Source organism: Chelonoidis abingdonii, chromosome 4, assembly GCF_003597395.2.
Source record: "Chelonoidis abingdonii isolate Lonesome George chromosome 4, CheloAbing_2.0, whole genome shotgun sequence".
In the NCBI taxonomy this organism is placed as follows: domain Eukaryota; kingdom Metazoa; phylum Chordata; order Testudines; family Testudinidae; genus Chelonoidis; species Chelonoidis abingdonii.
The window spans coordinates 29,547,083-29,563,258 of record NC_133772.1 but is presented as its reverse complement, the minus strand read 5'-3'; the positions used below and the strand labels follow the sequence as shown (position 1 = coordinate 29,563,258).

Here is a 16,176-nt window from a genome sequence, read left to right as displayed (position 1 = left end):
TACCAACATCTGCTAGAAGGATTATATGTTACAATGAGTGCTATTGAAAAAGCTGAGTCAGACTAAATGAGTTAGGAAGGGGCTAAATTGGGAATTTACTTTTGTGTTGGTTGATTGATGATTGAAAATCAAGAGGATTCATCTTTATCCACTAAATGAAAAACTATGGGAAGGAAAATGGTTTTATTTATGGTGTTAAATGGTGGAAATTTTGGGTGCTTGAGAAGCAAAAAAAAATTTTTCTACCAGAAGTGGGGTTCGAACCCACGCAGACATATGTCTATTGGATCTTAAGTCCAACGCCTTAACCACTCGGCCATTCTGGTCATCATCCCACAATACTTTTTGCTATAGTGAGCTTTGATCCCCAGAGCGTCACTTTACCTACTACTGGTTTCCATGGATTTTTAACAGCTCTGGGGCGGGGAGTGAAGCTGTGAGGTTGAGGATTCCCTCAGCTCTCCCTTTTATTTCCTAAGAGTGATTGCTTCATACTGTTTCTCACATGGCTCACTAGTGAAACTCTGCTTAACAGTTGCCTTCGGGCTTCCAGCTTGCTACGAAAGAAGCAGGTGTTCTTCTCGCAACGCCTGCCTTGGAACCTAGTATAAAGTGAATCTTGGCCACAGCTGGCACTTGTCCTAGCATCTTCAAATTTTTCTTGATGCTTGATGTACTTCCTCTCCAACCTTGCCAAATTCAGTTTATGGGTGCACTTCTTGCAGCATGGTAGGTGCCACCAAGCATTGTGTTTGACTAGGTCCTCCATGGTGGTAGTCCCCAAAGATTCAGCCACTAGGTGATACACTTTGTCTCCCCACTGATGCCTAAAAATCATCAAGACCACAGTAAAATCAAGGATGTATATAATAAATTACTTTGGGATTGTAATTAATTATGTTATGCAACTCTGCATACTGCTTGCTGATGGACTCTGGTAATTTCTGGCTGGATGCTGACATCACAATCTTTTTGACATAACAAACAAAGCGCATAATCAATACCACTGAACCACTTCTTTTTTGCCAATGACAGCGATCAACTTGAAGCCTTCCTTCTATTTATAGTCATCTGTAACATAAAAAAAATTGAGTAGGTGTCAGCATTAACTGATAATACAGGAGTGTCAGTCAAGGGCTATCCTTTAATTTTGTGAGGGCTGCATGGTAGACATGCCTGTGTTAACGTATAATTTAAAAAAAATATTTTTAACCATTTTCTCAAATATATATCTGTGTAACGAAGGAGACAAATTGGAGAAAATCCAGAGAGAAGCAACAAAAATGATTAAAGGTCAAGAAAACATGATCTATGAGGGAAGATTGAAAAAATTGGGTTTGTTTAGTCCGGAGAAGAGAAGACTGAGAGGGGATATGATAACAGTTTTCAAGTACATGAAAGGGTGTTACAAGGAGGAGGGAGAAAAATTGTTCTTCTTAACCTCTGAGGGTAGGACAAGAAGCAACGGGCTTAAAAAACAGCAAGGGTTGGACATTAGGAAAAACTTCCTAACTCTCAGAGTGGTTAAGCACCGGAATAAATTGCCTAGGGAGGTTGTAGAATCTCCATTATTGTGAATTTTGGAGAGCAGGTTGGACAAACACCTGTCAGGGATGGCCTAGATCAAGGGTCGGCAAACTTTTTGGCCCCACATCTGGGTGGGGAAATTGCATGCAGGGCCATGAATGTAGGGCTCAGGCAGGGGGTTGGGGTGTGGGAGGGGGTGCAGAGTGTACGAGGGGGATCAGGGCAGGGGGTTGAGGTGCAGGGGGTTGGGGTGTCCAGAGAGGTGCAGAGTGTGAGAGGGGGCTCAGGGCAGGGGTTGGAGTGCAGGGGGTTGAGGTGCAGGGAGGGGTGCAGAGTGCAGGAAGGGGCTCAGGGCAGGGGATTGGGGTGCAGGGAGGGGTGCAGAGTGCGGGAGGGGGCTCAGGGGTGGCAATCCTGAGGGCCCGAACCAAAGCCCTGAGGGCCGCATCTGGCCCACGGGCCATAGTTTGCTCACCCCGGTCTAGATAATATTTAGTCCTGCCTGAGTGCAGGGGACTTGAGTAGATGACTTCTCGAGGTTCCTTCCAGTTCTATGATTCTATAATTGTTTTGGGTTTGTCATCTTTGGTACCATTGTGTTTGAAGGAGAAAGGGCTTTCAAATTATATCCAACTCAACCCATTTCTGCCAACATTGTTTCATCAAAATTTTTCCTCTTCCTGTGAACTTTTAAAATGCGAATGTTTAACAAAAATGTTGGATACTTTTTGTTTGGAAATGGAGGGGAAACTCCCCTCTTTCTCCCTTTTAAAAAACCAACAACAACTTTTCACAAGAAAAATGTGGAAAAAAAGGGTGTGGATGAGACGGTTTAACCCTCCATGACCCCTTTTTTTTGAAGGAGGGGAATGAAAAATAAGAAAAAGTGTCTGAGGAATCCCACTGACATGAAATTTTGGGTTGAAATATGAAAAATGTTCTGAAAAATATCAAGTGAAACAAAAAACCTTTACTTTTTTTAATCAAAGATTTATTTTTCTTTTTGTGGGATTTATTTCCTAGGTTTCCTCCAGCTCTAGGCCAGGCTGGGCAGCCCTTCATCTCCATGCTTCCTCTGACCTATGGCAATTTCTATTTCCATGTGGTTCTTTCATCTCCCCCTGAGGAAAAGTTGGTGTGAATATTGGTCCAGGACAGAACTCTCCCCGTCCCCCCATGCTGCATTCACGCACTCCCAATGCTGACCAGGGACCCTCTTAACTAGAGCAGAGACAATCTGCAAGGCACTGTCCCCTCAGGATCAGGAATAGGCCCACTGCAGAAGAGGTTGGTCTACTCAGAGGGAAATGTGATGAGCAGGAGAGCCAGTAGCATGAGCCTTGGCAGAGGGAGAGTTGCTGAGAGACCTACAGGTCAGTACTTCCCGTATTTCTTCCCATCCCGTCTGGATGCCCTTCTAAGCTCAGCATTAATCAAACACAAGTTATCGGCTTCAATACAGGGCTGAGTGAGTCAGTTTCTCTGACCTGTGGATAGCAAGCTAGTAATGTTGATTTAATGGTCCTGTCCAGTCTTAAAATTTGTGAATTTCACACCTGATTGAGACTAGCTTAGAGGGACTAGGGGTTGTCCTGGTGTAGTTATTTCATGAAAGGAATCACACCCCTCACTGAAATAGTTATGCCAGTACAAAACCAGAATGTAGTCCAGACTTCGGTCTGGAAGTACCATTGGCTAGGCTGAGCTAGCAGACTGGAATGACTGCTAGGTCCATAGAGCAGACTTTAAAAACATCAAAATGGCCATACCAGATCAGACCAATGGTCCACCTAGCCCAGTAGCCTGTCTTCCGACAGTGCCTAATGCCAGGTGCTTCAAAGAGAATGAACAGAACAGGGAAATAATCAAGCAATCTGTCATCCAGTCCCAGCATTAGGCAGCCAGAGGCTTAGGGACATGCAGAGCATGAGGTCACATCCCTGAGCATCCTGGCTAATAGCTATTGGCAGACCTATCCTCCATGAACTTATCTAATTCTTTTTTGAACCAAGTTATACTTTTGGCCATCACAACATCCCCGGCAATGAGTTCCAAAGGCTTACTGTGCATTGCCTGAAGTACTTCCCTTTGTTTGTTTCAAACCAGCTGCCTATTTTATAGCACATTAGCCACACCCCCTATAGGCTCAGACCAATCAGCTTCCTCCACCTGCCTCACAGTGGAGTTTTAATGCAACTCACCTTCAATGTAGCCCATTTTCAGACCAGCTCCTGGGTCTCCATGCTCTTTGTGAGGGACCCACTGCCTCATATCTTTCATGTCCTCTTTGTGCTGACAGAAAGCTAGGGCTTGTGTTCCTTGAACTTCAAAAGCCACATAATTACCTAGTTAACCCCGAGGGCTGCTGGATAGTGGCTATGCCTGAAATGAGGTGTGGAGTCAGGTTCTAGTAAGAATCTCTATGGTGCAATGCAGACCTTAAATGCACTTACCAGAATGGCTGTGTGGTTAAGGTGTTGGACTTGAGATTCAATAGACAGGTGTCTGTGTGGGTTCAACCACCACTTCTGGTAGCAATGTTCTTTTCTCCCTTTCAAAGCCCAGGGTAGCCTCTATTTGACCATACCCTACAAATTCACAGGGGCTAAGGGAAGGACTGTTTAATTGCAAGGTATAACCCTTGAGGCTTGAGCTATTGCCCAAGATCTAGGACCCAGCAGGGTGGGAGGGTCCCAGAGTTTGGGCTGCAGCCTGATCCAGAACATCTACAGGGCAAGTAAACAGACCCTTAAGCCAGCTGTGAGTTTTTAATTGCAGAGTAGATTTACCCATGGATGCAGGACTGTCTGTGCCTGCCAGTCCCCTGGCGAAACTTTGGAATAATTCATTGAAACCATTTTCCTGTTCCCCAGTTCTTAATATAATGGATTAGCCAATGATCATTTTCAGTCTTCATCTGAACAGCACAGAGGTAAGTGATTACCTTCATCCCCTCATTGACTCACTGGGTCTGGCTTAGCTTTTCTCTATTTCTTCCCTCAAACTAGTTCCCAGCAGTGAATTCCAGGGGCTGGCTGGGAAAGGTGAGATTTGACTTACTTGGATGAAAGATGAAACCAGCCACTGCAAATCCCACCTTGTCTCCTGTCAGCCCCTTCCACCTGCCCACCATGGACATTTAACACCACTAAACCCTGTAGTCCATTCACAGCCCAGCTCCTCAATTCCTATGGTCTCTGTGAGGGACCCATCCTATCCCATCTTCCGTCTCCTAACCATGCTGACAGACAAGCTACAGCTTGAGTCCCTCTAATGTCAAAGACGCCCTGGAATTACTCAGTTAACTCCTGGGTATGTGTATTTTCCCTAAGTGAAGGGTGAAAGCAGCATGTTCTAGGTGGCTCTGCAGCAGACTGGATAGCATGCCTTCTAGGGCAGCGCAACAATTCAAATGTTGTAGGCTTGAGTTAAGTCTTGTTCTAAATTAATTTGATTCCAGCAGCTATCCCTCAGAAAATACAATCCATCAGGGAGGTATGTCCAATACTTTACTTCTCATCAGGGTTCCAGTTCATCTCTCCTGTATTGCTGATGTCTAGTGATGTGTTCTAGATAGATGTCCCTTGACCACCTGATGGCATTTGCCACATCAGCCAAGCATAGCACTGATTGTGCATTCTCACAACACTCACTTGTTACTGGGGTCCCATGCACCCCCACAATCAGCACATGAGTTTGAACCTCATAGCCCCTAGCTCTCAAGGTGTTGGTCAGAGGAGCATGTTTCTCCTGATTTCAGGATCAGGCATCACAGATCCTGTTTTCAAAGGGAACTGTGACATCCACCATGATGATCTTCTTCCAGTCCTCATTGGTGATGATGAGGTCCGGTCACAGTTGGTTGTTCATTCTGGGAATGGTAGAGTTCACAGCAACCTTTCCCAGCAGTGGCAGGATGGCTCTGACTAGGCAATTCTGGTGGCGCAGCTGCTAGGCTCAGGAATGGGGCTTGGTATTATACAGTGTTGCTAAGACTGAACCATGAACCCGGGACCTTTGGGTTATAAAGCAGATGTAAGAACCACTACACTACAGAACCTGCTGCTTTGAGGAACTGCTGTCCTCTGTGCATTAGTCTATTGCTCCTAGCCAGGACTCTACAGGCCATTCCTGCCCCTTTTCCTAGCTCTTTAGCTCAAGCTGTAGGGACTCATCATTTTAGCTCAGGAAGCTTGCTGATCTTAAACACAAAAAAGAAGCTTACAAGAAGTGGAAGCTTGGACAAATGACCAGGGAAGAGTATAAAGATATTGCTCAGGCATGCAGGAGGGTTTCTACAGGTATGTTAGCAACAAGAAGAAAGTGAAGGAAAGCGTGGGCCCCTTACTGAATTGGGAGGCAACCTAGTGACAGAGGATGTGGAAAAAGCTAATGTACTCAATGCTTTTTTTTGCCTCTGTTCGCAGACAAGGTCAGATCCCAGACTACTGCACTGGGCAGCACAGTATGGGGAGGAGGTGACCAGCCCTATGCGGAGAAAGAAGTGGTTCAGGACTACAGTATTTAGAGAAGCTGGACAAGCACAAGTCCATGGGGCCGGATGCACTGCATCCGAGGGTGCTGAAGGAGTTGGCTGATGTGATTGCAGAGCCATTGGCCATTATCTTTGAAAACTCATGGTGAACGGGCAAGGTCCTGGGTGACTGGAAAAAGGCTAATGTAGTGCCCATCTTTAAAAAAGGGAAGAAGGAGGATCCAGGGAACTACAGGCCAGTCAGTCTCACCTCAGTCCATGGAAAAATCACAGAGTAGGTCCTCAAAGAATCAATTTTGAAGCACTTTGAGGAGAGGAAAGTGATCAGGAACAGTCAGCATGGATTCACCAAGGCCAAGTCATGCCTAACTGACCTAATTGCCTTCTATGAGGAAAAAACTGGGTCTGTGGATGAGGGGAAAGCAGTGGATGTGTTATTCCTTGACTTTAGCAAAGCTTTTGATCTGGTCTCCCACAGTATTCTTTCCAGCAAGTTAAAGAAGCATTGGCTGGATGAGTGGGACTGTAAGGTGGATAGAAAGCTGGCTAGATTGTTTGGCTCAACGGGTAGTAATCAATGGCTCCATGTCTAGTTGGCAGCCAGTATCAAGCAGAGTGCCCCAAGGGTTGGTCCTGGGGCCGGTTTTGTTCAGTATTTTCATTAATGATCTGGAGGATGGCATGGATTGCACCCTCAGCAAGCTTCCAGATGACTCTAAACTGGGAGGAGTGGTAGATACACTGGAGGGTAGGGATAGGATACAGAAGGAGCAAGACAAATTAGAGGACTGGGCCAAAAGAAATCTGATGAGGTTCAACAAGAACAAGTGCAGAGTCCTGCACTTAGGACGGAAGAATCCCATGCACAGCTACAGACTAGGGACCAAGTGGCTAGGCAGCAGCTCTGCAGAAAAGGACCTAGGGTTATAGTGGACGAGAAGCTGAATATGAGTCGACAGTGTGCCCTTGTTCCCAAGAAGGCTAAAGTCATTTTGGACTGTATAATTAGGGGCATTGCCAGCAGATCGAGGGATGTGATCATTTCCTTCTATTCTGAATTGGTGAGGCCTCATCTGGAGTACTGTGTCTGGTTTTGGGCCCTACACTACAAGAAGGATATGGAAAAATTGGAAAGAGTCCAGCGGAGGGCAACAAAAATGATTAGGGGGCTGGAGTGCATGACTTACGAGGAGAGGCTGAGGGAACTGGGATTATTTAGTCTGCAGAAGAGAAGAATGAGGTGTGATTTGATAGCTGCTTTCAACTACCTGAAAGGGGGTTCCAAAGAGGATTGATCTAGACTGTTCTCAGAGGTAGCAGTTGACAGAACAAGGAATAATGGTCTCAAGTTGCAGTTGGGAAGCTTTAGATTGGCTATTAGGAAACAAATTTTCACTAAGAGGGTGGTAAGGCACTGGAATGGGTTACCTAGGGAGGTGGTGGAATCTCCTTCCTTCGAGGTTTTTAAGGTCAGGCTTGACAAAGCCCTGACTGGGACGATTTAGTTGGGGTTGGTCCTGCTTTGAGCAGGGGGTTGGACTAGATACCTCCTGAGGTCCCTTCCAACTCTGATATTCTATGATTTCATAAGCTGCGAGTTGAGTCCCTCATGGACATCAAACTAGTAGCAATTACTGGGCAGCCTGCACCCCCACAGATGGGTAGACATCACTTTTTTTTCCTAAGGAGAGCACTCCCTTAGCCCATGTGCTACATCTGCTCCCTCCATTCTGAGCAGGCACAAAAAGTGCATCTTGAACCCACAACCTTTGCACATCCCTTTTAGCTCTAGAAGTCCAATGCATAACAGGACTGCGAGAAGTATCTCTCCACTGCAGTGAAAGCTAAGGCTTAGCAGGAACTAAGGGTTGGTCTACACTATGAAATTAGGTCTAATTTATAGAAGTTGTGTTTTTAGAAATCTTTTTTATACAGTCGATTGTGTGTGTCCCCTAAGTGCATTAAGTTGGCAGACTGCATCCACAGTACTGAGGCTAGCATTGACTTCCAGAGCGTTGAACTGTGGGTAGCTGTGGGTAGCTATCCCACAATTCTCACAGTCTCCACCGCTCATTGAAATTCTGCATTGAGATCCCAACGCCTGATGGGGCAAAAAGAGTGTCACAGGTGTTTCTGGGTAAATGTCATCAGGCCTTCCCTCCCTCTGTGAAAGCAATGGCAGACAATCACTTTGCGCCTTTTTTCCTGGGTTACCTGTGCAGACGCCATACCACAGCAAGCATGGAGCCCACTCAACTCACCATCACCATACATGTCCTGGGTGCTGGCAGATGTGAGACTGCATTGGTATACAACACCAGCTCATTGTTTTTTGGCAGCAGACAGTGTATTACAACTGGTATCTGTTGTTGTAGTACTCCTGGGTGCTATTTTAGCCAATCTCAGTGAGGTTGGTCAGGGGCACCTAGGCAGACATGGCAGTGACACAGCCAGGTTATTCCCATCTTCTGCTGAGCACCCAGGAGATGACGATGGTTAGCAATTGTAATGCAGCATCTTCTACCAAGCACCCAGGAGACGATGTGACTTGCAGTCATACTACACTGTCTACTGCCATCCTAAGATGTAAAAGATAGATGGAGTGGATCAAAACAAGAAACAGACCCGATTTGTTTTGTATTCATTTGCCCCCCGCCCTCCCTCGCGAAATCAACAGCCTGCTAAACTCAGGGTTTTGAGTTCAATCCTTGAGGGGGCCATTCAATGTGACAGTTGTTTGTGTTTCTCCTTGATGCAAAGTCACCCTTTTTGTTGATTTTAATTCCCTGTAAGCCATGTCGTCAGTCACCCCTCCCTCCGTCAGAACAACAGCAGACAATAATCTCGTGCCTTTTTTTTATCAGAGACGCCATAGCACTGGGAACATGGAGCCCGCTCAGATCACCACGGTAACTATGAGCACTGTAAACACCACGCACAGTATCCTGGAGTATATGCAAAACCAGAACCTGCCAAAGCAAAACCAAGTGAGGCGGCGATAACAGCACGGTGACGAGCATGATGAGGAAATAGACGTGGACATAGACTTCTCACAAAGTATGAGCCCTGGCAATGTACACATCATGGTGTTAATGGGGCAGGTTCATGCTGTGGAATGCCAATTCTGGGCCTGGGAAACAAGCACAGACTGGTGGGACCGCACAGTGTTCCAGGTCTGGGACAATTTCCAGTGGCTGCGAAACTTTCGCATGCGTTAAGAGCACTTCCCTAGAACTTTGTGATTTGCTTTCCCATGCCCTGAAGCGCAAGAACACCAAGATGAAAGCAGCCCTCATAGTTCATAAGTGAGTGGCGACAGCCCTGGGGAAGCTTGCAACGCCAGACAGCTACTTGTCAATTGGGCATCAATTTGGAGTCGGCAACTCCACCAGAGAGGTCCTTTGGGGCCATCTGCCTATCCCAAGTCAGGATAAAGGAGGAGGGTTGGGCGTGGGGCTAGCAACTCCACCCCGTAAAAAATCAACCTGCTACAGAAACGCCAACAACAGAGACAACAGAGACTTTTACCCTGGAAAAAGAAGGGTCTTCTACTCGAAGATGCATGACGCTGGGTGGTGAAAGCCGTGAGGAAGCCACTAAGCTGATTACCCTTCTTGCAACCAGGAGGATTACCATAGGCACATGGAACGTGAGGACCATGTACGAGTCAGGAAAGACGGCGCAGGTTGCAGCAGAGATGAGGAGCAACAACCTGACCCTATTAGGCATTAGCGAAACAAGATGGACGCAAGCTGGACAGAGACGACTGTTGACAGGAGAGCTGTTGCTGTATTCAGGACATGAAGAGAGCGACGCACCCCACACACAGGGAGTAGGCTTCATGTTGTCCAAGCAGGCACAGAGAGCACTGATTGGTTGGGAGGCACATGGTCCCAGGATCATCACAGCATCCTTCAGAACTAAAATGAAGAGGATTAAGATGAATGTTGTTCAGTGCTACGCTCCAACTAATGACAGCGAAGAGGAGGACAAAGATTATTTTTACAACAGACTCCAGAAAATATTAGAGATTCTCCCAGACAAAGACATCATCATCCTTATGGGAGACTTTAATGCCAAAATTGGACCTGACAACACAGGATACGAACAAGTCATGGGGACCCACGCTCTGGGAGAGATGAGTGAGAATGGAGAGAGATTTGTGGATCTGTGTGCACTTAACAACCTGGTCATAGGAGGTAGCATCTTTCCTCACAAGCGGATCCACAAGAGTACCTGGGTATCACCAGCAGGCACGACAGAAAATCAGATCGACCATGTCTGCATTAGCAAGAAGTTCAGAAGATCCTTGCAGGACGTTAGAGTTAGAAGAGGAGCAGACGCGGCGTCCGACCATCACTTAGTGGTGGCTAGATTGAAGCTGAAGCTGAAGCAGAGCTGGATAGATACGTCAGACAGAAGAGTGAAGTACAACGTCAGCCTTCTGAAGGACCGTAAGACCAAGGAAGATTTTGGACTGATGCTGAAGAATAAGTTTTCAGTATTACAGGATCGGTCTGAGGAAGAGGAAGACAGTGTACTAAACAGATGGCAGAAAGTGAGAGACACACTTAGGTTAGTATGCCAGGAAGTGCTTGGAATTAAGAAACACCAGCAGAAAGAGTGGATCACAGCAGAGACCTTGACCAAGATAGAAGACAGAAAGAAGAAGAAGGCAGCAGTCAACAACAGCAGGACTAGAGCTGCAAAGGCCAAAGCTCAAAAAGAGTATGCTGAAGCCCACAGAGCAGTGAAGAGGAATATTAGGAAGGACAAGAGAGAGTATGTGGATGAACTGGCAGCAGAAGCGGAGCAGGCAGCATACAGCGGTAACATGAAACAGCTGTATGATACTACCAAGCGACTGTCTGGAAAGTTCAGCAAGCCAGAACGTCCCGTTAAAGACAAGCAGGGAAAGTCTATAACAGGAATAGAACAACAGATGAACAGATGGGCGGAGCACTTTGAGGAACTCCTGAACAGACCAGCACCACCAAATCCACCAGACATTAACCCAGCCAACGAAGACCTCCCAATTAATTGCGATAAACCAACCAGAGATGAGATCAGAAAAGCCATCACCATGATGAAGAACAGGAAGGCGGCTGGACCTGATGACATCCCAGCAGAGGCCCTGAAAGCAGACCTGGATGCTTCAGTGGAAATGCTGTATCCCCTCTTTGAGAAGATATGGGAAGAAGAAGTGATTCCGGCAGACTGGAAAGAGGGATATCTCATCAAAATCCCCAAGAAAGGAGACCTTAGCAACTGTGCCAATTATAGAGGAATCACACTCCTGTCGGTGCCAGGGAAGGTCTTCAACCGAGTTCTCTTAGAGAGAATGAAGGATGCCGTCGATCCACAGCTACGAGATGAACAGGCAGGTTTCCGGCTGAACAGATCATGCACGGACCAGATAGCAACGCTTCGCATCATAGTCGAGCAGTCTGTGGAGTGGAACTCCTCGTTGTACATCAACTTTGTTGACTATGAGAAAGCGTTCGATAGCGTGGATCGAGAGACCCTCTGGAAGCTCCTTCGGCACTACGGCATTCCAGCAAAGGTGGTCAACCTGATCAAGAACTCATATGATGGTATACACTGTAGAGTGATCCATGGAGGGCAGCTCACTAACAGCTTCCAGGTGCGAACTGGAGTCAGACAAGGATGCTTGTTGTCACCACTTCTCTTTCTCCTCGTCATCGATTGGATTATGAAGACATCCACTTACGAGCGTAGGAACGGAATCCAGTGGACGTTGTGGACCCAGCTTGATGACCTGGACTTTGCTGACGATCTTGCACTCCTTTCGCACAGTAAAGAGCAGATGCAAGAGAAGACCAACACTGTGGCAGCCACGTCATCACAGGTTGGCCTCAACATTCACAAGGACAAGACCAAGATCCTTAGGATTAATTCCATCAGCAACGACCCAGTCACACTGAATGGAAGCCCCTTGGAAGAAGTGCAGTCCTTCACCTACCTAGGTAGCATCATCGACCAGCAGGGTGGCACAGACGCAGACATCAAAGTAAGGATTGGTAAGGCAAGAGCAGCCTTCTTACAGCTCAAGAACATCTGGAGCTCCAGAGAGCTGTCTTTGGCAATAAAAATTCGACTGTTCAACTCCAATGTGAAATCAGTCCTACTGTATGGAGCTGAAACCTGGAGGACAACCAAAACAACCACCAGGAAGATCCAGACCTTCATTAATAGCTGCCTCAGAAGGATTCTCCAGATCCGCTGGCCAGACACCATCAGTAACATCCACCTCTTGGAGAGGACCCGTCAACTCCCAGCAGAGGAAGAAATCAGAAGGAGAAGGTGGGGTTGGATAGGACATACACTACGCAAGCAGCCAACTAACATCACCAGACAGGCACTGCGGTGGAACCCCCAAGGCAAGCGGAAAAGAGGCCGTCCAAGAAACACCTGGCGACGCGACCTTCAGGCTGATAGCAAAAAAATGGGCTATACCTGGAACCAACTAGAGCAAATGGCCTAGGATAGAAGACTCTGGAGATCTGTGCTTGGCGGCCCATACCCCGATTGGGGTGACAGACATGAGTGTGAGAGAGTTGGAGTCGGCAAATCTACTGTGGGGGCTGCTGTGATCCAAGTAGCCAACGCAATCAAAGTGCTGCTGATATCAAGGGTAGTGACTCTGGTAAATGTGTAGGCCATAGTGGATGGCTTTGCTGCAATGGGATTTCCTAACTGTGGTGCGGCGATAGACGGAACCCATATCCCTATCTTGGCACCAGAGCACCAAGCCAGTGAGTACATAAACCTCAAGGGTACTTTTCAATGGTGCTGTAAGCACTGGTGGCTCACAAAGGACGTTTCATCAACATCAACATGGAATGGCCGGGAAAGGTACATGACACTTGCATCTTCAGGAACTCTGGTCTGTTTCAAAAGCTGCAGCAAGGGACTTTCTTCCGAGACCAGAAAACAACTGTTGGAGATGTTGAAATGCCTCAAGTTATCCTTTGGGACTCAGCCTACCCCTTAATGCCATGGCTCATGAAGCTGTACACAGGCAGCCTGGACAGTAGTCAGGAGCTATTCAACTATAGGCTGAGCAAATGTTATTACTGCTTGCTGAGCGCTCCACAATATCTGTGAGAGTAAGGGGGAGATGTTTATGGCGGGGTGGGAGGTTGAGGCAAATAGCCTGGCCGCTGATTACGCGCAGCCAGACACCAGGGCAGTTAGAAGAGTACAGGAGGGCGTGGTGCGCATCAGAGAAGCTTTGAAAACCAGTTTCATGACTGGCCAGGCTACAGTGTGAAAGTTCTGTTTGTTTCTCCTTGATGAAACTCCCCACCCCCCGGTTCACTCTACTTCCCTGTAAGGTAACCACTCTCCCCTCCCCCCTTCAGTCATCACTTGCAGATGCAATAAGTAATTGTTGCTTCACATTCATGCATTCTTTGTTAATTCATCACACAAAGAGAGGGATAACTGCCAAGGTAGCGGGGAGGATAAAAGCACCGGGTGGGGTGGGAAAGGAGGGAAGGACAAGGCCACACTGCACTTTAATACTTAAAATCTTTAAAACTTATTCAATACTAACCTTCTATTGCTTGGGCAATCCTCTGGGGTGGAGTGGCTGGGTGGCCGGGGGCCCCTCCACTGTGTTCTTGGGCACCTGGGTGAGGAGGCAATGGAACTTAGGGAGGAGGGCAGTTGGTTACACAGGGGCTGTAGAGGTGGTCTGTTCTCCTGCTGCCTTTCCTGCAGCTCACCCATATGCTGGAGCATATGAGTTTGATGCTCCAGCAGCCTGAGCATTGACTTCTGCCTTCTGTCAGCAAGCTGATGCCACCTATCAGCCTGTCACTTACCCTCTTCAGCCTGCCACCTCTCCTTGCATTCATATTGTGCTTTCCTGCACTCTGACATTGTCTGCTTCCACACATTCTACTGTGCTCTGTCAGTGTGGGAGGACAGCATGAGCCAGGGCCGCCCAGAGGGGGGGGGCAAGTGGGGCAATTTGCCCCAGGCCCCGGGCTCCGCAAGGGCCCCCAAGAGAACGACCGAGGCTCCCACCTCCGCCCCTCTCCTGGAGCCTCAGCGCAACAAGCAGCGTTCCCGCACGGTGCTGCAGCATCCATCCGGCGCGCCTCCTGAGCTCTGCCCCACTCAGAGCCATGTGGTCAGGGGGCGGGGTTGCGAGCTCCGGGCTGAGCGGAAGGAGCTCAGGAGGCTGGCAGGAGACGCACTGCAGCTGTTCAGGGGCTCGCTGAGCCCTGGGTGAGCCGGGGGCAGGGAGTCTTGGGGTCAGTCAGGGAGGGGGCAGAGGTTGGGAGGGTGGTCAGGGGACAAAGAACGGGGGGGTTGGATTGTGAGCGTTTGGGGGGTTTGTCAGGACTCAGTGGGGGGGTGGATAGGGGTCGGGGCAGTCAAGGGGACAGGGGAAGCAAGGAAGGAGTCCTCGTCGGCGTATGATTGGGTGTTCTGGGGACAGTGAGGGAAAGAGCAGGCACGCTGTCAGGGGATTCTGGGAGGACAGTCGGGGGCAGGACGTGTGAGTCAGATAGGGGGCCAGGCAGCTGTTGGAGTACAGCCTTCCCTGCCCTAAAGCCATTCAGCAGTTTGAGGCTTGCAGAAGAGCCAAGCTGTTAGGTTTTCCGTTAGGGCTACCATCCTTTCATCTCAAATGCCAAATTATAGTCAATATTTAATTTCAGTGCCATAAGGAGATTCATGTCAGGGAGGTAGCTTCATTAAAATTAGCCACTGGAGGAAGATGCACATGAGAAGCAATATCTTCCCAAGCCTACCAATGGACCCCCCTCCCCTGCATTCCCTGAGGCTTCAAGGGGTTAATTCAGTGGTTCACAAACTTTTGTCCTGGTGACCCTTTCACATAGCAAACATCTGATGTGCGACCCTCTCTCCTTATAGATTGAAAACACTTTTTATATATTACACTATTATAACACTGAGGCAAAGCGGGGTTTGAGGTGGAGGCTGACAGCTCGCGACCCCATATAACCTCATGACTCCTGAGGGTCCCAACCTCCAGTTTAAAACCTCTGGGTTAATTTAATTTTAGCACCATGTGTCCATTCACAGCACTTGCTATTTGAGCATTCAGTTTTCACAACATAGGCTCATCCCAGATCTGGAACAAGCTTAAATGCTCAGTTCGTGGAGTATGTGCATAAGCTATGCTAAAACAAACCCACAGTAACCATCTCCAGTTTTTGAACCCATGGACCAGTCTCTAGGAAACAATAAATGAATGGAGTTAAGTCCATTAATGGCTGTTAGCCAGGAGGGTAGGAATGTGTCCCTAGCCTCTTTGTCAGAGGTAATGATGAATGCAGGAAGAGATCACTTGATCATTACCTGTTATGTTTACTCCTCTGGGCACTTGGCATTGGCCATTGTCAGTAGACAGATATCTGGGCGATGGACCTTTGGTTTGACCCAATGTAGCTGTTCTATGTTCTAACCTAAACGAAGCCAAGTTATGATATGAGTCAAGGAAGCCAGCAGTGTATCAGAAACCTGGAAAAATCTCTGACTGGATGGGCTCAGGCATTTTACAAAGCGGTAGTTCAAAGTTTTGAATTTTTTAAACAGAATTTTTTTATTGTCTTTAAACAATCAAACACAGCAAGCAGCAAAAATTTGCCATACGTTCTGAAACCTCAACCATGTTCAGGTTTGCAACAATTTCAGCTTTTCATTAAAAAAAAAAACACAACAAATTTTGATAAAGAGACATTGTCCCTGATTTTTTTCTGTCTTTTAAAAACGCTAGTTTTCGATCCAAAAAAGTTTTGATGGAGAATATTTGTCCAACCCTTCAATGAGCTTTAGGCCTTTTAGTGCTAGCGATGCTGAAACCATGACCTGTAAAGAAGTTTCTCAAAACTGGTTTTGCTGAGATGTGGAAGTTATTTTCCAGTTGGCCTGAGGAGAGCAAGTGCAAGTTGCCCTGGGCCCCACAGGGCCCCCAAAATAATATAGTATTGCGATTTTTATGGAAGGGCCCCAAATTGCTTTGCCCCAGCCCCTGCTGAGATTCTCTGGTCGGCCCTGCATGAGCTCAGAAACATTTCACCCCAATCGTTTTTTTTGCATTCTAATCTTTGCTAGCCTCTGGGAAGGAGAAATATATGCAGCTGGTGGAGGGA

The 16,176-nt window shown here is 47.4% G+C and overlaps 1 non-coding gene across 1 annotated transcript; it reads right to left on the bottom strand.

The window, feature by feature from the left end:
• Nucleotides 1–243: 243 nt before the first annotated feature.
• On the bottom strand, nucleotides 244–326 carry TRNAL-UAA (transfer RNA leucine (anticodon UAA)). The gene has a single exon. It is a non-coding gene; the product is annotated as a tRNA-Leu (tRNA).
• Between the last annotated feature and the right edge of the window lie 15,850 nt (nucleotides 327–16,176).